The sequence below is a fragment of the Tursiops truncatus genome, chromosome 3 (genome assembly GCF_011762595.2).
Source record: "Tursiops truncatus isolate mTurTru1 chromosome 3, mTurTru1.mat.Y, whole genome shotgun sequence".
NCBI lineage: Eukaryota > Metazoa > Chordata > Mammalia > Artiodactyla > Delphinidae > Tursiops > Tursiops truncatus.
In genome coordinates, this window is record NC_047036.1 from 150,417,579 (window position 1) to 150,437,858 (window position 20,280).

Genomic DNA, 20,280 nt, shown 5'->3' on the forward strand with positions numbered 1-20,280 from the left:
GAACCATGTGACTTGTGCATCCGGTAGGGGCTGGTCACGTAGGTCTTCCCGAACCCCATGGATCTGGGCCAGTACCTCTGCACAGTCATGGAGTGGGGAGTCCAAATCTGGGTCAGGTAATAGGGAGGCAGGGTTTAATGCCCGCGGCGGAGTGTAGCTGATTCTGAGGGGATTTAACAGTAGACCCTGGTAGTGGACCAATCGAGCATTGCTCATCCATCGGTCGGGAGGCTGTTTGAGAACCCCGTCGATGGCGTGGGGGGTGGTGACATGTAACTCCTGCCCCATAGTTAGTTTGTCAGCATCCTTTACCATTAGGGCCGTGGCGGCGATCATCCGGAGGCAAGGAGGCCAGCCGGCAGCCACTGGGTCCAATTTTTTTGATAGGTAAGCAACAGGCCGGGGCCAAGGACCGAGGGGCTGGGTCAACACGGCCTTAGCTATGCCTTTGCTTTCATCTACAAAGAGGTGGAAGGGCTTGGAGACATCAGGGAGACCCAGGGCGGGTGCGGACAGCAAGGCAGTTTTGATCTGCTGAAATGACTGCTCAGCCTCTTCTGTCCATTCAAAGGGCGTCTGCTCTTTGGTGGCTAGGTATAGCGGTTTGGCCATTTCAGCAAATTTGGGTATCCATAAACGGCAGAACCCAGCCGACCCCAAAAATTCCCTCACCTGTCGAGGCGTGGTGGGTCTGGGGATGCGGAGGACGGTTTCCTTCCGTGCATCTGTGAGCCATCGTTGCCCCCCTTTCAATAGGTATCCCAGGTAAGTTACCTCAGGCCTGCAGATCTGTGCTTTCTTGGCAGAGGCTCGGTATCCCAGGGTGCCGAGAGTCCGTAGGAGGTTTCTGGTTCCCTGCAGGCAGGCTTCAGCGGTCTCAGCAGCTATTAAGAGATCATCAACATACTGCAGAAGGGTTACATTGGGGTTTTGTCTCCGGTACTCACTGAGATCCTCGTGTAGGGCCTCATCAAACAAGGTAGGCGAGTTTTTGAATCCTTGGGGAAGTCTGGTCCAGGTGAGTTGTCCGTTTATACCTCTCTCGGGATCTGACCATTCGAAGGCAAAGAGTTCTTGACTTTTGGGCGCCAAGGGTAAACTAAAAAAGGCATCTTTGAGGTCCAGCACAGTATACCATTGTTTTTCTGGACAAAGGGCGCTCAAAAGAGTATATGGATTGGGCACAGTAGGATGGATGTCTATGACCCGTCTGTTAACTTCCCTCAGGTCCTGCACTGGGCGGTAGTCTTTACTGTTAGGTTTGCGGACTGGCAGCAGGGGTGTATTCCAGGCCGACTGGCAGGGACGCAGTATCCCCAGGTCAAGAAGCCGGCGAATATGAGGAGTGATACCAGTCTTGGCCTCTAGGGGCATGGGATACTGTCGGACACGTGCAGGATCTGCCCCCGGTTTGATCTCTATGAATAGGGCTGGGCGGTGTTTGGCTAGTCCCATCCCCCCTGTTTCTGCCCATGCTTCGGGGAACTGCTGAAGCCATAACTCTATATCTTGATTTTGGGAGGGTGGTTCCTGGTGAAGTCGGTACTCATCTTCCAAGTTCAGGGTGAGCACAGATATGGGTTGGTCGTGAGGGTCTGTTACGATTGGCCCCTCTGGCCGAAAATGAATTTGTGCTCCCATTTTAGTGAGTAAGTCTCTCCCCAGTAAGGGGCAAGGGCTATCGGGAATGACCAGAAAGGTATGGGTTACCCTTCCCGTGCCCAAGTCCACAGTTCTCTGAGTGGTCCAAAGGTAACGTTTAACTCCCGTAGCTCCCTGGACCCAGGAGGATTTGTTAGAAATTTTCCCGTGGGGCTTAACCAAGACCGAATGCTGTGCCCCTGTATCCACCAGGAATTGGACTGGTTTCCCCTCCACTCGTAGGGTTACCCTGGGTTCGGGGAGGGGGTCCGAACCCCGTCCCCCCTACTTTGTATCATGTGTAAACAGGACTGGGGTGGCGTTCGGTTGCCATTGCCCCTGGTTGGGGCGAGGCTGCCTTTTCTTGGGGCATTCCCGAGCCCAGTGGCCCTTTTCCTTGCAATAGGCACATTGATCTCTATCCAATGGTCGCCTGGAAGGTCGAGTGGCTGGGGGGCCCTCTTGGTCTTTCTGAACAATGGCGGCCAAGACTTTAGTCATTTTCTCAGTGGCTTTAAGTTGTTTATCCTCTGGGGCGTCCCGGTTATTAAAGACGCGCTGGGCGATACGGAGTAAGTCCTGTATCTGTTTGCCCTCCAGATCTTCTAACTTCTGGAGTTTCTTTTTAATATCAGGGGCTGCCTGGTTAACGAAGGACATTACAATGGCGGCCTGATTTTCGGGGGCCTCTGGATCCATAGGGGTATACTGCCTAAAGGCTTCCATTAATCTTTCTAAATAAGAGGAGGGAGTTTCTGTTTTACCTTGCATGATTGAATATACCTTGGCCAAATTAGTGGGCTTGCGCGCGGCAGCCCGGAGACCCGCCATTAGAGTCTGGCGATAAATGAGCAGTCGTCCCCTACCTTCTCCGGTGTTATAATCCCAATCATCCTGCGGGGGGCGAGTTAAGGGAAAGGCTGCATTGATGAGGTCAGGGTTAGCGGTGGGTTGACCATCATCTCCAGGAACCAGTTTTCTCGCCTCCAGCTGGATTCGCTCCCGTTCTTCGGTAGTGAATAGGATCCGGAGGAGCTGTTGGCAGTCATCCCAGGTGGGCTGATGAGTGAACATAACGCTATCTAGAAGAGCTATCAAGTCTTTAGGATTATCAGAAAAACGGGCATTCTGGGTTTTCCAATTATATAGGTCACTGGTAGAAAATGGCCAATACTGGAGTCGGGGGTTCCCTGTCTCATCGGGAGGGCCTATTTCTCGCAGGGGTAGGGCTCTGGTAGAATCAGGATGGCGGAACCCTGGGTCGCGCTGAGTGCGTCCGCGAGTGCGCCCAGCCGGCCCCTGGGAATTATTTTCATTGGGCAGGGGGACCGGTAGTGCCTCTGCCTCTCGGTCCTCCGGTTCTGGCCTGGGTGGCCCTCCGGGAGGGGCTGCAGGAGGTTCTACCAAGGGGAGAGGAGCAGAGCCAGGAGCAGGAAGGGGGACTGGTTGTGGGGCCACAGGGGGAGATTGATATGGGGGGGGGTCTAGGAGAAGGAGGTCTTGGCTGTCAGAGAGTATGGGTGCAGTTCGGGTCTGAGGCTTGGGAGGTTTAGTTGGTCGGGCCGCAAGGATCTTATATGACCCTGATGACAAAAAGGGGGTCATCCAGGGAGGAGGGTTTTCTACCAGGTCCTGCCATACCAGGATGTAGGGGATCTGGTCCGGATGGCCTTCTTTTCCTGGCAAGAAAACTCTAGATTTAACTTTTAGGATTATAGGAAGACAAAAGGTACCCTCGGTGGGCCAGCCAACCCCGAAAGTTGGCCATTCAGAGCGGCAGAAGGTAATTAGTTTTCTTCTCCAGATATCCAGACTGAAGTTGTGTCCTCGGGACTTTACATCCCCGAAATTAGCGAGAAGGAGGGAGAGGGGGGTACTCTGTGCTTGGCCCATGTCTAGGTCCTGTAAGAGATTGATTAGAAAAGGTTACTCTGAAAACAAAAGTGATTAAGAGCAGTCCCAATAGCGGAGTCTGTAAAAGGAGGAAGGGGAGGTTATCGCGTGCGCGCTTCAGATGGGCTGCCAGCCCCAGATGGGTCGTGGTGGACGTCTCCAACCACACCCGACTAGGTGTCCTATAGCGCGTCCGCCAGGACTGTCCTAGTCCCCAAAACAGAAGGTACCCTGAGCCGGCTTACTTACCGATCGGTTGTCAGCGATGACCCGTTGACCTGATGTCTGGTGGGCTTGGGGGCATCCCGGACGAGCCCCCAAATGAAATGCCCAAGGTCGCGAGGCCCCTCCACAAGACCACCAGAGTCGAGAGTCAAAGCCAAACGGCAAGGGTCATTTATTGCAGGTTCGAACCTGGACCTCCGCGCACTCCTTGCCCGTGACGCTAAGAGGCCCTGGCGGAGATTAGTACAGCTCTTTTATAGACCGGTACAAATATAGTCGCCGATTGGTTGACTTTTAAACAGAGACACTAGTCGCCGATTGGTTGACTTTTAAACAAAGACGCTAGTCACTGATTGGTTGACTTTTAAACAGAGACGCTAGTCACCGATTGGTTGACTTTTAAACAGAGACACTAGTCGCCGTCTGATTGGTTGGACGGTTGCGGGGGGGGGGGGTCAGCAGGCGTAATTATAGAAGCGAGAGCGGCTGGTTAAGTTTCGGTCTCCTGAGGTTTTGTTTCTTAATTAGAAATACTTAAGGCTGGGCCATGGTCGCAAAAAGAAATAGTGCAAACAGGAGGACTGATACAACCCTAGCAGTGCTGCGGCCTCCACCAGCCCAACGGCAGGGCGTCGGGGGGCTGTGCGCCCAACTTCAGGCGGCGCTCCCAAATGTGGCAAGCCCAGCGCCGCGCCCTGGAATGGTCTTTTTTTCGGCCCTCCCCCTCCGGAAAGAACAGAAAAGAAATTCCAGGAAAAGCACAAATTGAATGCAGGGCATCAACTCAGTCCTATTCTCACCAAACTAGAACATAGCCCCCTCAATCCTTGTCGATTATCAACACAATGATTCCAAGCAGGTCAATTTATGCTGAGAATATTATATAACAGAACCCACTTCACCTCCATTATACTGACAGTGATCTTCCTTACTTCAACCTTGTGCTTCTTAGTAAAGTTGAAAATACTGAGCCAAGAACAGACAGTGACAATGCCAGAGACTCAGATGTACCTATAGGTGCCTTCAGACTGTTAGACCTTCGCAGTCTCCTAGGGGTTTCGACTCACCCAGGAAACAACAAGAGTCGGAAGCCGATGCAAAACGCAAGAGGTTTATTGAAGGCCGGTGCACCGGGGTTCCTTGGTCCTCACGCAGGAGGCCGAAGAAGGAACCCCCCCAGGGCGTAAACATGCATTTTTATAGGTCTTAATTTCCTGTTATGCAAAGTGTGGATTCAATTGTGATTTTTAATGATAGGTTCTTAGCTTCTGTTCGGACCAGAGAGGGAACCTGTCCCAGGCTTCCTGATTGGTTCTTTGACAGATACCTTTTTTACATTTTGTTTATCTCCCTCCTTCTCGGAAGGGGGCCGGACATCCTGGAAATTCACCCATTGTCTAAGAAGCCCCTATTGTCTGGAGAGTTCTTAATCATTAGCTGGAACAATGTCCCTCGAGTCCCACATTTCCCCCTTTTTCTTGTGACTATTGATTCCAATCATGGAATTTCAATCTTCTGTTCGTAAACTTTGGTACTGTTGTCTTAGCATTAGAACTTGTACAGTACTGATACGTTCTCTAATAAATGCTATCAAGCAATTTAGAATACATGGTCCAAAAGTTAAAATCAACAATAAAACAATAAGAGGTCCCAACAGAGTAGAGATTAAGGTGGTAAACCAGGGGGATTTATCAAACCATGATTGAAACCATCCTTTTTCGTTCTCTGTCTCCCTTTGCCTTTTATCTAAGCGTTCCCTGAGTTTATCCATGGTTTTGGTAATGGTTCCTGAATGATCAATATAAAAGCAACATTCTTCTTTTAGAGCGGCGCATAATCCCCCTTCCTTAAGAAACAGCAAATCTAGGCCTCTTCTATTCTGCAACACCACTTCTGAAAGTGAGGTGAGTGATTCCTTTAGTTGAGTTATGGAACTTTCTAATGCTCGAAGGTCGATGTCTACAGCCTGTCTTAAACTTGCATAATACTGGGGTTGTTGTATGAGGGCTGTGGTTCCTGTTCCTATCCCAGCAGTTATTCCTAGTCCTAGGAGCATGGCCAACGTGAGGGTTATAGGTTCTCTTTTCCATCTTTTTCTTCCCTCGTATTCATCTAGAAAGGACGAATCTGAATGATAGATAAGTCTAGGAACTAATTGCACTAGTACACAAAAATCAGCTGAAGTGTTGAGAACTTCTAGAGAAACACAAGGGGTTAGCCCCGTGTTACATGCCCACCATCCATCTTGGGGAGGTACAAGATATCCCGAGCCTGAAGGGAGGTTAAAATCATGACAAAGGTGTCGATGGGACTGGGGAGGTGTTCCTACACAAGTACCATTTCCAAAAACCGAAGACAGAGTTAATTTACTGTTCCCTTCCTGTTTCCATCGACAATGGTCCGGGGAGCTGACATTAGTATAATTAGAACTATATCCTATAGCATCATAATAAGGGGGAGGGGCAGCATAACAGAGCCAACATGATTTTGTAGCCTCTGGGTTTGTAGCATTAAGGACCGTAAAAGCTGCCTGCACCAAAGAAAGCATTCTATCCTGGGGGGTTCCAGGCTTAATCGTTGTCTCTTTCAGCCCAGAGGTCCCATTATTTTTAGGGGCTGGGGGTAACGGGGGGCTAATTACAAGGTTTGGGCCTATCGACACAGGAGCAGGAGTCTCAATTTTTAGCTTAAGGGTCATCAATATTCCCAAATCATATCCATTCTTGTAAAATCTAATGCCCCATGAATGGCCATTTATCCATTTTTTATCTTTTTTTCCAGGATTACTAAAGGAAATTTTGAGGGGGTGGCACCATCCTGAACATTCGGGGACTAGGGATTGGGGACCCCTATAAGGAGTATGAGTATAGTTGGCTGTTACTGTAATAAAATCCCAAGTTGAGGTAGGTCTCCAATAAGTATCTCCTGTGGTTTCACATCCCCAGTTTTGGCAATAAAAACTTTCAGTTCCCCCACATTTATAATTCAGGGATCGGGGGCAATGGAACCCGGGGCATACATAGAAGGAGAGGGTTCTGAGCCAACTTCTTCGGACCTGGTTTTTACAACCCTCTCCGGAGTAATCAGCTTTAGTTAGAAGTTGGGACGGAGCATTATGCTGATCATAATAACTCTCTAGATCCCAATAGGGAGCTCCTATGGCCAGTTTACAGACATCAGGAAAAAGGTCTGGCCACCAGGTCCAGGGAGGGGCAGTATGGCTAATGGACCAGGTTATATCTCCAGTTTGAGAAATTACCTGCCAAGTTAGACGTTGGGGCAGGTGAGGGCTAAAATCACTTACAGTCAGTAAAGGCAGTAAAACCAAAATTATAAGTCTTAGGTTCGTAGAAGCTTGAGTTTGAGCGGGTTGTCGGTTCTTTGGGCCCGCCATCCTGATGATGCCGTCGCTGGTGCAGCCTTCACATGTGAAGCATGGATCCAGGCAGCGATGCCGTCCACTTTTATGGCCGTTGGGGTGGTTAGGAGGACGGTGTATGGTCCTTTCCATCGAGGTTCCAACGTCTGGGTTCGATGCCGACGGACGTATACAGAGTCTCCGACTTGGAAAGGATGAGTTTCTCCCGGTGTTCCCGGTTGGTAGGCCTCGGCGAGTTGGGACCATATCTCCTTTTGGACCAGTTGGAGTCCCAATAGCCTAGCATACAAGTCAGTGTTATTTTGACAGTCTGGTTTTATTTCTTCTCCTAAGGTGAGAAGGGGAGGTGGGGCCCCATATAGCACCTCAAAAGGAGTAAGATGGTACCGGGAAGGTGTATTCCTAACCTGGAACAGGGCTAAAGGAAGGAGCACTGTCCAATCTGTACCGCCAGTCTCCAAGGACAATTTGGTTAGGGTCTCTTTTAGAGTTCTATTCATTCTTTCTACCTGACCTGAACTCTGGGGTCTATATGCACAATGTAATTTCCAATCAGTCCCCAAATATCTGGCCACATCCTGACTTACCTGGGCGACGAAGGCTGGACCGTTGTCGGACCCTATTACCTTTGGCGCCCCAAATCGAGGAAAAATTTCTTCTAGGATCTTCTTGGCTACCACAGCAGCTGTTTCTTTCTTCGTTGGGAAGGCTTCTATCCATCCTGAAAAAGTATCTATAAAAACTAGGAGGTATTTATTACCGTACCTTCCAGGACGTACTTCGGTAAAGTCCACCTCCCAGTAAGTTCCTGGGCGGTCTCCCCTGAGCCTTTTTCCAGTTTCAAGTTTTCCCCTGTGAGCATTTACCTGTTGACATGGAACACATTCCTGTACAATTTGTTCAGCTAATTTTGTCAATCCAGGGGTTCCGTACCCGGTTTTATGTAACAGGGATATCATTTTTTTAGTCCCCAGGTGTGTCCATCTATAAATCTGTTGTAACATGGATTCTGCTTGCTGAGGGGACAAAGTTCCTTTGGTTGTGGTCGGGATGATTTCCTCGTCGCTGCCTGGTTTTTCGGGAACTTTATCTGACAGTCCTAAAATGACTTCTCCCGATGCCATTTCTCGGGCCACCTTGTCAGCCATATTATTACCCCTAGTTATTGGGGTATTGTCTTTCTGGTGTCCAGGGCAGTGAATGATGCTAACTTTAGTGGGAAGCATAAGTGCAACCAATAGAGCCACAATTTCGTCTTTGTTTTTAATTTCTCTGCCACTTGAGGTTAGCAACCCTCTCTGTTGGTAGATGGCACCGTGGATATGAGCAGTAGCAAATGCATATCTACTGTCCGTGTAGATGTTTACCTTTTTATTCTCTGCCATCTCCAATGCCCTTGTCATGGCAATTAATTCAGCTCGTTGGGCTGAGGTCCCTTGTGGTAGCGCAGCTGCCCAGATGACTTGTTTTCCGTCTACCACGGCTGCCCCAGCCCGACACTTACCTCCTTCCAGGAAACTGCTCCCATCAGTAAACCAAGTAAAATCAGCATCAGGAAGGGGTAGGTCCGTCAGATCTGGTCTACTACCGTGTGCTGCAGCCAACACTTCCTGACAATCATGGATGATGGTGGAGCCTTCTAAATCGGGATCAGGTAGCAAGGTAGCTGGATTGAGTCCTGTGGCTGGAGCAAACTTGATGCGATCTGAGTTTAGCAACAGGGTTTGGTAATGGGTCATCCTGGCATTAGTTAGCCACCTATCCGGTGGTTGACGGATTACATTCTCCAGGGCATGAGGAGCTGTTATCGTTAGATTTTGTCCTAAAGTTAGTTTGTCAGCATCTTTGACCACAACGGCTACTGCAGCGATTATCTTTAAACAGGTGGGCCATCCTGATGCCACAGGGTCCAATTTTTTTGACACATAAGCAACTGGGCGATTCCAGGGACCCAATTTCTGAGTCAATACTCCTTTTGCAATGCCCTTATTTTCGGCCACATATAAATGAAAAGGTTTGGTTACATCTGGCAGTCCTAGGGCTGGAGCTGAAAGTAAAGCTCGTTTGATTTGGTCAAAAGCCCGTTGTTCCTTATCGCCCCAAACGAAAGGAGTGCTGTTTTTGGTTAGGGGGTACAATGGGGCTGTCAGCTCGGCAAACCCTGGAATCCATAGTCTACAGAATCCGGCCGTCCCCAAAAATTCTCTAACTTGCCTGGCGTTTTTGGGAGCCGGAATTTGGGCCACCGTATCCTTTCTGCTCTCCGTGAGCCATCTTTGTCCCCCTTTTAACAGGTACCCCAGGTAACTGACCTGTTGTTGGCATATTTGTGCTTTCTTGGCTGAGGCTCTATATCCCAGGGTTCCGAGCTCTGTTAACAGTTTTTCAGTTCCCTTGATACAATCTTCCTGGGTTTCAGCAGCTAATAAGATGTCATCAACATATTGAAGTAGCGTTACCTGTGGATTTGATTCTCTATATAACGCTAAGTCCTGATGAAGAGCTTCATCGAAGATGGTAGGGGAGTTCTTAAATCCCTGAGGTAAACGAGTCCATGTCAGTTGGCCAGATATTCCTGATGCTGGGTCCTTCCATTCGAAGGCAAAGTAGGGCTGGCTGAGGGGAGAAAGTCTTAGACAGAAAAAAGCATCTTTAAGGTCCAAAACAGTATACCATGTATGTTGGGGCGGAAGAGTGCTTAAGAGATTATAAGGATTTGGTACTGTGGGGTGGAGGTCCGCCACTCGTTTATTTACCTCATGCAGGTCTTGCACTGGTCGGTAATCATTAGTTCCCGGTTTCTTAACTGGCAAAAGAGGGGTATTCCACGCGGATTGACATCTTACCAGAATGCCCAATTCCAGCAACCTCTGTATGTGAGGACGGATGCCGTCTTTGGCTTCCTTACTCATGGGGTATTGACGAACCGTTATTGGGGTGGCAGTTGCCTTGAGTTCCACTAGTACTGGGGGCCGATTTTTAGCCATCCCCATACCAGCGGTTTCTGTCCAGGCTTGCGGGAACCGAGTTACCCAATCTGTGACATTAACCCGTAGAGATGAAGGTTTTTCATATAATTTACATTCATCTTCCAATCTCATAGTCAATATTTGGAGTAATCTTCCCTTATTGTCAGTTATGGTGGGACCTTCTGGCTGAAAGTGGATTTGAGCCCCTACTTTGGAGAGCAAGTCTCTTCCCAGCAAAGGATAGGGGCATTCCGGAATGATCAAAAATGAATGAGTTACTCGTCCAATCCCAAGATCTACTGTCCTTCGTGTGGTCCATGAATATTGTTTATTCCCAGTGGCTCCTTGCACCCATGACCTTTTAGCTGAGATAGGACCTTTTGAGTGGAGGAGGACGGAGTGCTGGGCTCCGGTATCTACCAAAAATTGAACAGGTTCCCCCTCCACTTTAAGAGTTACCCGGGGCTCGGGGAGAGGGTTTGAGCCCTGACTTTCCTAGTCTTCTTCCAATGTTAAGATTTTGTTTCTGGTTGGCCTTCCTCCATTCTTTTTCTTAGGGCATTCTCTCGCCCAATGTCCTTTTTCTTTACAGTAGGCACATTGGTCCTTGTCTAATGGCCGTCTTCTGTCTGCCGTTCGCCCTTCCTGCCTATTTCTATACCCTATATTTCTTCCTCCAACCACAGTGGCCAGTATCTTACTTAAATTCCTCTCTTGTCTCTTATCCCGTCTTATTTCATGGGCTTCCTGCTCTTTCTGCTTTCTTTCTTCCTTCTCTTCCTCGGTTTCTCTTTTGTTATATACTTTATCTGCCTCTTTTACTAACTCCTGAAGCGAAAATCCCTGCAAGCCATCTAGCCTCTGTAATTTCTTCCTAATATCAGGGGCCGCTTGATCAATGAAAGCCATTGCTACAGTAGCCCTATGTTCCTCCGAAGTTGGATCATAAGGGGTAAAGCGTCTAAAGGCTTCCATTAAACGTTCCAGGAACACAGTTGGCGATTCCTGGGGCCCCTGGGTTACTTCCCTTACCTTAGCCAAATTAGTGGGCCGTCTGGCCGCTCCATGGAGACCCACCACCAGAGCCTGGCGATACGTTTTCAGGCGCTCCCTGCCTTCCGGGGCATTGAAATCCCAGTTTGGCCTGACGAGTGGGAAACCAGCATCAATCTCGTTAGGCAGCTGGGTAGGTTGCCCACTGGCGCCTAATACATTTTTTTCTGGCTTCCAAAAGAACCTGTTGCCTCTCCTCAGTCGTTAGGAGAGTCTGAAGCAGCTGCTGACAATCATCCCATGTGGGCTGGTGGGAGAAAACAAGGGATTCTATTAAAGCGGTAAGGGCCTGTGGATTTTCGGAAAAAGTTGGGTTATGCATTTTCCAATTATAAAGATCTGCAGAGGAAAAGGGCCAATATTGGAGAGGTCTATTCCCTTGGCCATCGGGGCGGCCATATTCTCTAAGAGGTAGGGCAGTGGAGTCCGGGGAGATAGCCCTCCGGCTCCTAGCGCCCGCTGAGGGACCCCTTTCTTCTTCCACCATGGATGGTTCCATTGGTGCCGAGGGCAGTGGAGCTGGGGGTCCTCTAGGTGGTAGGGGATTTTGGGCCGGAGGATAAGGCGGTGGGGAATCCAAAAGAAGCAAATCAGACTGCGGGTCAGGATAAATTGCTTTCGGTGGATCTGGGGCGCCGGGTAGCTTTTCCGTGTTGGGGTTTCTCTTTAGGGCTAATATCTCCGACGCTGCTGATATGTGCGCGGACGTACCTGTTGAGGAAACAAAGGGTCGGACCCACGGAGGTGGGGAGAGAATTAAATCTTCCCAGACCAAGACATATGGTACTTGGTCTGGAAGTCCGTGGGGTCCTATATTAAATTTCTTAGACTTCAGCAACCTAATCTTGTCTAATAAAAAGGATCCTTCAGGGGGCCATCCTATCTGAAATGTTGGCCATTCAGAGGCACACAAAGTCTGCCACTTTCCTTTCTTTACCTCTACCGAAAAATTATGGGCTCTGGCCCGAACTTCGGTCCAATGGCTTAGGGTAAGGGAAAGAGGAGTCGTCATAGTTTGTCCCATTGTCGTCCGTCAGAGAAGAAGAATAGACCACAATACAGAAACAGTTAGAACTCCACGAAACACATATACGTATGGGCCGCCGCGAGCTCGCTTCAAAACCGAAACCTCTTCAGATGGTAGTTATCACAAAGGGAACTGCCGAAACCGAGTGAAGGGGAGACAGAGTTTGCCTCTCCTTCCAGATGAGCCACCAGGGCGTCCCCTAGGGCTCATGGACGCCGGCTATTAGCACGTCTGCCTAGCCAGAGGTCCGATACAGATTCCATAATAAGCCGATTCTTACGGCTTTCCTCCGATAATGGCCCACAAAGAACAAGGGACAAACAGACAATCAAGCTCGAGCTTACCTGGTACCTCCAACTCCCGATGTTCTTGTGGTCCGGGGCGAGTGGAATCCCGGACGAGCCCCCAAATGTTAGACCTTCGCGGTCTCCTAGGGGTTTTGACTCGCCCAGGAAACAACAAGAGTCGGAAGCTGATGCAAAACGCAAGAGGTTTATTGAAGGCCGGTGCACCGGGGTTCCTTGGTCCTCACGCAGGAGGCCGAAGAAGGAACCCCCCCAGGGCGTGAACATGCATTTTTATAGGTCTTAATTTCCTGTTATGCAAAGTGTGGATTCAATTGTGATTTTTAATGATAGGTTCTTAGCTTCTGTTCGGACCAGAGAGGGAACCTGTCCCAGGCTTCCTGATTGGTTCTTTGACAGATACCTTTTTTACATTTTGTTTACCTCCCTCCTTCTCGGAAGGGGGCCGGACATCCTGGAAATTCACCCATTGTCTAAGAAGCCCCTATTGTCTGGAGAGTTCTTAATCATTAGCTGGAACAATGTCCCTCGAGTCCCACAAGACAACATCAGCCACCCAGGCTAAAGTCCTGGTTTAAAATATCCCAACATGAATGAATCTCAAAAACCATATGCTGAGCAAGTGAAGCCAGATCAAAAGGGCACCGACTGTATTATTCAACTTACATGAGATTCTAAACTGGGCAAAAGTCATCTCTAAAGATAAAAAGCAGATCCGTGGTGGCCTTGGGGTGGGAGATGGGGATACTTTTGCAAAAGCCTAGGAGGAAACTTTCTAGGGTTTTAGGATTGTTATCTATCTTTATGGGGGTGCTAGTTATACAAATGTATACATTAATTAAAGTCACTGAACTGTTGACTAAAAATGTCTGAATTTTATTGTATGTAAATGATACCTTAATAAGGTTGATTACAAAATGAACCAAAACCAAAACAAAACAGAAGAAAAACCTCTCAAGACCTCAAAGGAAATACACTGTTTTCTTCCAGGGTACCAGACTGGAAATGAGGCATTGGTCTGTTCTACCCTCAGATTATCCCTAGGATTATCTAGTCTATTTTAAAGCACTAGAGTCCCCTATCAGGAAAACTCACCCCATGTTTAATTACTTTGATTTCTTCTGTGCCTCTTCTCTCAACACAGTGAAGCCATTCACGGAAGAAAAACCACCTTTTTCCAACTTTGCATCATCACATATTCTTTCCAAAGCTATTATGTATGGAATAAAATTTGGCTACACTTTGTAAAAATCTAGCTTTTTGAGCCTTACAAATCTTAACAGTTAACCTATTGCCTCCACTGGATTTTGCAAAAAAAATTATTTTGAAAAGGAATAGCTGAGACTTGACAATTTTGTTTTTTGTGATTTTCTCTTCCCCTAAGAGAGAAGTGAGTAGGTATGAGAAACACATACATAAAGGAAAAAAAATTATCTTGCTGCCTTTGCATGGTTATAATTTATAGGAGGCCCTTTTCAACAATAATCTATTATCAGAATCAATAAAATATAATCTCCATGAAGGCCAGGCCGGGATATTTGTCTCTTTTTCAGCAGATTGCAATACAAACTACATTCATGGATATGCTTCTTGATGATCTTTGTAATACTGTAACAGTTGACCATTTCCTCATGCCTCTTCACCTTAACTTCAACCTGGTTTTTAACTAATGACCTCACATTTCCTTCTCTAACACTTGGTTGTGGGCCTCTTTTCCAACTCCAACTCGCATTTCACTCCGGAACCAAAGGAAGACTCACACCTTCCTGCTTTTTAGTGATACCTCAAGGTCATTACCATATTGTGATCACCCTGAAGAATAGCCATACAATTGTCATTTCAGAGCCATCTGAGAGTTTGTAGCTCTAAAAATTAACTAAGGACCGCATTTGTCAAAAATATCCTAGTTTAAGATTTTGGTAATACAGCAACAGTAATTCCAAAGTCATTATGCTACAGTTGCAGATTAAATAGACTAGAAAAAGGAAGCTTGCCAGATGGTGGTTTACATTATCTACAGACTGTCTCGGCTCAAGGTTAACTTCCCTGGGAGAAAACCCATAAACCCAGAATCATCAAAAATAACCTGCACATGCAGGGGGGAGACAGCTTTGCTTGTCAAATTTTACATTCTTTCTGATATCTGGGCCCTGGTGATTTATCTCCCATGGAATGGAATAAGGAGGGGAACAAGTAGGGACAGTCCCTTCGAGCAGCGGCCGCATGCCTGGCATGTCCATAGCCTGCTCTCAAGGCTGAATGCTTCCCACACATATGTTGCCTTGTTTAAGCCTCAAGCCCTCGATCCTTTGCTGAAATACAATAATTTCATTTCTATGGTTTTCAATACCAAAAACTCAACCTCCAGGAGGGCTAAAGTCTAATTTGTACTCCAAACCAAGTAGCAGTGCAGTTCGCTACTACCGAGGCTGAATCCATAAAGACTTCAAGACCACGTCCAGAAGACAAGTTATTATATATAATACCCTAGAAGATCTGAAACATAATTATCATATACATAGCTGGTCCTTCAGAGCTTTTTACCTATAACATGTTTCTTTGATGAAAGTTATTTAATGTACTGGAGATTACTGTGACTTACTGATCAAATATTTGAATACTTATACTTATCTGGGATTTTATTTCTGCTGAAAGAAAAAGGAAGAACAGGACTCACTAAAAAAAAAAAAAACTTTAGAAATGAAAGTAAAAATCTTACCACACACTATGACTTTTGGAAGCAGCATAGAGGGGCAGTCAACGGTAAAACACTGGTGAAATAGGTCAACACTCTAGGCCAAAATCCATTATTATTATCATCAGTGACAGTACCACAACTGTGCCCTTCAGAATTAATAATCACTCCTAAGAATCTTCATTTGGCACCAGATGATGCGTTTAAGAGAAACACTCTGGGAGGTTTTGAATCAGACTTGGTTTTTTGTTAGCCAAGTTACAGGAGAATTTTTAAAGTGGGGGGAAGGGAAGAAGGAAACGGACCAGGAGAAGAATTTAAGCCATCATCTATAAACCAACAAAGCACTGATAGTTCCAAACATTATGTCAGACACTAAAATGACTGATATAAGCTCAAGTGGTTTACAAAACCTATAAAAAGACTACACCAGCAAAGTCCCCATTTATCTGTAGAGTTCAGAAACTAAAACAAGGAATATTTTAGCTTAAAAGCTTATCTCAAGAGAATCATACACACTTCACATGAATAAAAATACCTGAAACCAAACATTTTTAAAAGCTCCAATACCCAAAATATAAAGAAAAATATTAATTCAGAAGACTCAATCAATCCATGATAATCACAAAACGGCTGGGCAATCTCTATCTCCCTTCCACACTAACCATCCATCCCATGGAAGACCAAGGGAGATCAGACCTTCCACACTTACCTTCCAGACCTTCCAGACACCTGGCTGCTGCAAAATTCTATGGAGACTCCTTGTGGAACAGCAGTTTCCCATCTCTTGTGTCTCTCCCTATCATGATCATGATCATGCAGGAAGCAAGTCTGGCTGTGCTATTTCTTATCATTGTCTGTCACCCATCTGCAACATGGTATTGTACAGATAAGGAAAAAGTTGTTCCCTTTCCCCCAGAAGGTTGAGGCTCAGGTACAGGGGTAATTCTCCTGTGCACACAGTCATTATTTAGGCCCACTCAGTGACTTCAACAGGCTTAATCATGTGATCAGGTTTGTTGCCAGCTGCGTAATGCTCCCACATCTGTAGATAGAGCCGCTCTAGGTCCATTGTGTATTGCTTGGTGTTGAACAGAGGGCTAGATGTTCTCTGCTTCCAGACTTTGCCACAAATTTTCTTCAGGTATTCTAGATCAGTTCCCAGTTTCACAGCTATGTCTTCATATTCTTGTCTATTTTGAGCAATAAGCTCAAGACAGCCTAAACAAGTGAGCTGGGAAGCTGCAACTCGGGAAGCAAGAGTCTCTCCTGGCATAGTCACCATGAGTGTCCCTGACCAAAGGACATCCATCCCTGTGGTGTGTCCATTACAGAGTGGAGTGTCCAAGCAGACATCAGCCAGCTGGCCTCTCCGAACATGTTCCTCTTTAGGAGCAACAGGTGAAAAAATGATACGGTTCTGGGGAAGGCCCATATTTTGTGCATACTGTTGAATATTAGGTTCTCCTACTGCTGGAAAATGCAACAGCCACAGTACACTATTGGGAACACGCTTCAGAATATTTGTCCACATCTGCAAAGTAGATGGGTCAATTTTATACAACTGATTAAAGTTACAGTACACAATGGCATCTTCCAGTAACCCGTACTGAGAACGTGTGGTTACAATAATGGTACGGGGAACCTCCTCTCCAGTGGCAGCCTTAACGTTGATTTGGGTAGTTGCCAGTCCATTGCTAAGACTGAATCCATTAATTGTTATCTGAATGTGTCCTCTGTTAATCATTTCAATAACTGCTTCTGCAATAGTATTCATAGGAATGACAGGCATATTAAGAGCTGTATTACTGCTGTCTGCGTTGTCTCCTCCATGAGGACATTTCATCTTGACAATCTGCATATCTGGGAGACTATCAAGAAATGCTTTGAGGTCGATGCCATTCAGCACAATCCGATTGTCATAAATGTGCCCATTGGACTGAAAATCGATGACTGCTTTCTTTTTCAGGTGAGGGAACATATTAGCATGATCACCAATAAAGAAAGTATGGGGCATATAAGCCAGTTTCTCAGAATACTGCTCAGCAACTTCAGCAGGTGAAGTTTCCTGATCAGTGATGATATAATCCATGAAAAGCACGCCACTGGTCCCAGGGTAGCCCAGCCACATTGCCTGATAGGAGCTGGCCTGAGATCAAAGAGTTCATTTCAAGCACCCCTGGTATAACCATTCATATTTACAAGGATGTGTATACCATCATGATGGGTGCGATCAGCTGCTTTCCCATTGCATGGAATCTGAGAAAGATCAATGAAATGATGGGCTTCTGCCATCACCTTCGCTCGGAAGTTTGTGCCATCATCTGGGCTCAGGGCATAACAGAATACCTCAAATTTATCAGGATTGTGCATGCCTGGAATAGACTGCATAAGATGAGAAGTAGGATGATTCCCAAAGTCAGAACTCACGTATCCTACACGCAGTCGACCATCACTGAGCTTCAAGTCTTTTGGATGTTCGTACGGTGGTTTATGAAGGACACCGATCTCATCCAAGCAGAGGTTCCCATGGCTCTCAGCAATAGCCTTCCTGAAGCCATGAGAAAGAGGATAGAGCATACTATGATGAGGCTGCACAGAAGGCAACCTATTCTTCTCCAGCTGGTCAGCCACAATGCTCACCAACTTCTTCATTCGCTCATCATAGTCTGTCCAATCACAGACAATCTGCAGGCAATGAGCCAAATCACAATAAGCGTCAGGAAAATCAGGTTCAAGCTTCAGAGCAGTGCGATAAGAAGCAATTGCTTCTGGAATATTCCCTGAATACTTGTGAATGGAAGCCAGATTGCTGTGGGCATCCGCAAGTGCAGGGTTAATCTGAATGGCACGAGTATAGCACTGCAAGGCTCCCTGAACATCCTGCATCTCCTTTAGAATGTCTCCCATGTTACAGTAGGCATCAGCAAAGGTAGGACTGATTCGAACAGCCTCCTTATAATGCATCAGAGCTTCCTGCAGTTTTCCCTGCTGCTGCAATACACTTGCTAAATTTGAATGGGCAACAGCAAACTCTGGGAAGACTTCTAATGCTTTACAGTACAAGCGAACTGCCTCTTCAATGTTCCCCTGGTCTCCTTTGATATTGGCTAGGTTATTCAGAGAGTCTGCATGGGTGGGACACAGCCGGAGAGCTGTATTATAACAATCTTCTGCTTCAGCAACACTGCCCTTCTCTTCCAGAGCGTTGGCTAGGTAGCAGTAACCATCAGGGAAATGTGGTTGCAATTCAATAGCTCGCCTGTAGGTGTCTATTGCCAGATCTATCAGGCCTTGCTCATAGTATACACAAGCCAGGTTGGCACGTACCACTGCATGATTTGGGCTCAAGCTTAGGGCACGAAGGTAAGCTGCCACAGCTCTGTCAAAAATCCGTGCCTCTTCCAAGACATTTCCTAAATTGATATAAGCATCCAGAAAATTGGGGTCAAGGGTGACAGCCTTTTCAAAGTGATGAATTGCAAGCCAAATCTCCCCTTGTGCATTGAAAACACAGCCATGATTACTCCAAGCTACTGCAAAGTTCGGTTGCGTCTCCATTGCTTTCAAATAACACGCCTTGGCTCCTTCCAAGCGACCCAGGGCTTTGAGCAGGTTCCCCAGGTCACTGCGAACACAGTACAAATCAGGATTGCACTAAAGAGCAGAGACGTAAGCTTGTACTGCCCCTTCCATGTCGCCTGCTGCTACCAAAGCGGCTGCCAGGTTAATATAACCATCGATGAAATCTGGTTTGAGATGCAATGCACGCCGGTAATGCTCAATTGCTTCCTGCAACTGCCCTCTTTCCTTGTACACATTCCCCAAATTCGAATAGGCTTCTGCCAGAAGAGGGTTCTGTTTAATTGCCAGAGTACTAAAGTGGGCAGATCTGTCCAGCCTTCGACACTGGAAGTGTAGAGATGAAAGTAATAAAAGTACTCCAGTATTGTCTGGCTCTTGTCTCCACAGCTGCATGCAGTGTCTCTCAGCTGCCTCAAAATCACCTGATTGATATTCTCGATGAGCCAACTCAGCTAACCCTTGGAAGGAAAGCATACGTTTCGTTGGTTCTGTGCTGTCGGCCACGTTGCCCACAGAAGACGCCATCTGGAGCTTCTGGAGAGAGTGAGAAAAGGGGGTAATTGAGTCCCGCTGCCGCCACTACTGGCAAGAATGTTTCTAGAGGTAGCAAATACGAGGGCAGCAGCCGTACCACTGATTTGGCAGGCTTAAGCGGCGGCGACAGTTACAGGCACCGAACCTTAGGAACTCTGGTTGGTCGTCTAACTCTCACGCTCTTGAAATCTTCATTCTTAACCCTGCCCTCTTCCACCATTTTTCTCCTAACCAGGGAATAAAAATTACCTATACACTTGCCTTAGAAGAAATCAAAAGTCAGTAGTCCAAACACTTTTCAAAATTTTGTTTTCTGCCCAGTTGGAAAGGAAATACATGATTGACTTTACTTCATCATTCATATAGTCAATGTGGAAAACGTTAGGGTCGTGAATTTCAATACAGTAAGTTCAGAAAATTTTAAATTGGCCTTCCCAAACCACTAATAAGTAACCGATGTTGTATATAATGCTAAAATCTTAGAGACTGAGTTTGATATTTTAAAAGTTCTGAAAGGATTAGCTAATTTTTCCTCATCATACTTCGCATGCCTCAAACCTGAGTATTACTTTTTTAAAAATAAATTTATTTATTTTTATTTATTTATTCTTATTTTGGCTGCGTTGGGTCTTCAATGCTGCGTTCAGACTTTCTCCAGTTGCGGCGAGCGGGGGCTACTCTTTGTTGCGGTGCCCGGGCTTCTCATCACAGCAGCTTCTATTGTTGTTCCACAACTCTATGGGTTCCTTTTTAGGTCCAATGAAGAACCCTAGAAATTAATTCACGTAATTATAGGTTTTTGCAAAATTGTCAAAAGTGAGATATTTTCACTTCCATCAGGTAAGACCAGCGTCTCTTTCTTTGCCAATTTTCCTTCTATCATATTCCGCTATGTTGGATCATATTGGAATGGCCACAGGCTTTTTTGAAATCTGGCTAAGGAGATTTTCTTTTGTTCTGTGGTACGCGGACCT

The 20,280-nt window shown here is 46.6% G+C and overlaps 1 pseudogene; it reads right to left on the minus strand.

Moving 5' to 3' along the window:
• Nucleotides 1-15,900: 15,900 nt before the first annotated feature.
• On the minus strand, nucleotides 15,901-19,388 carry LOC117311659 (UDP-N-acetylglucosamine--peptide N-acetylglucosaminyltransferase 110 kDa subunit pseudogene; annotated as a pseudogene).
• Nucleotides 19,389-20,280: the final 892 nt, after the last annotated feature.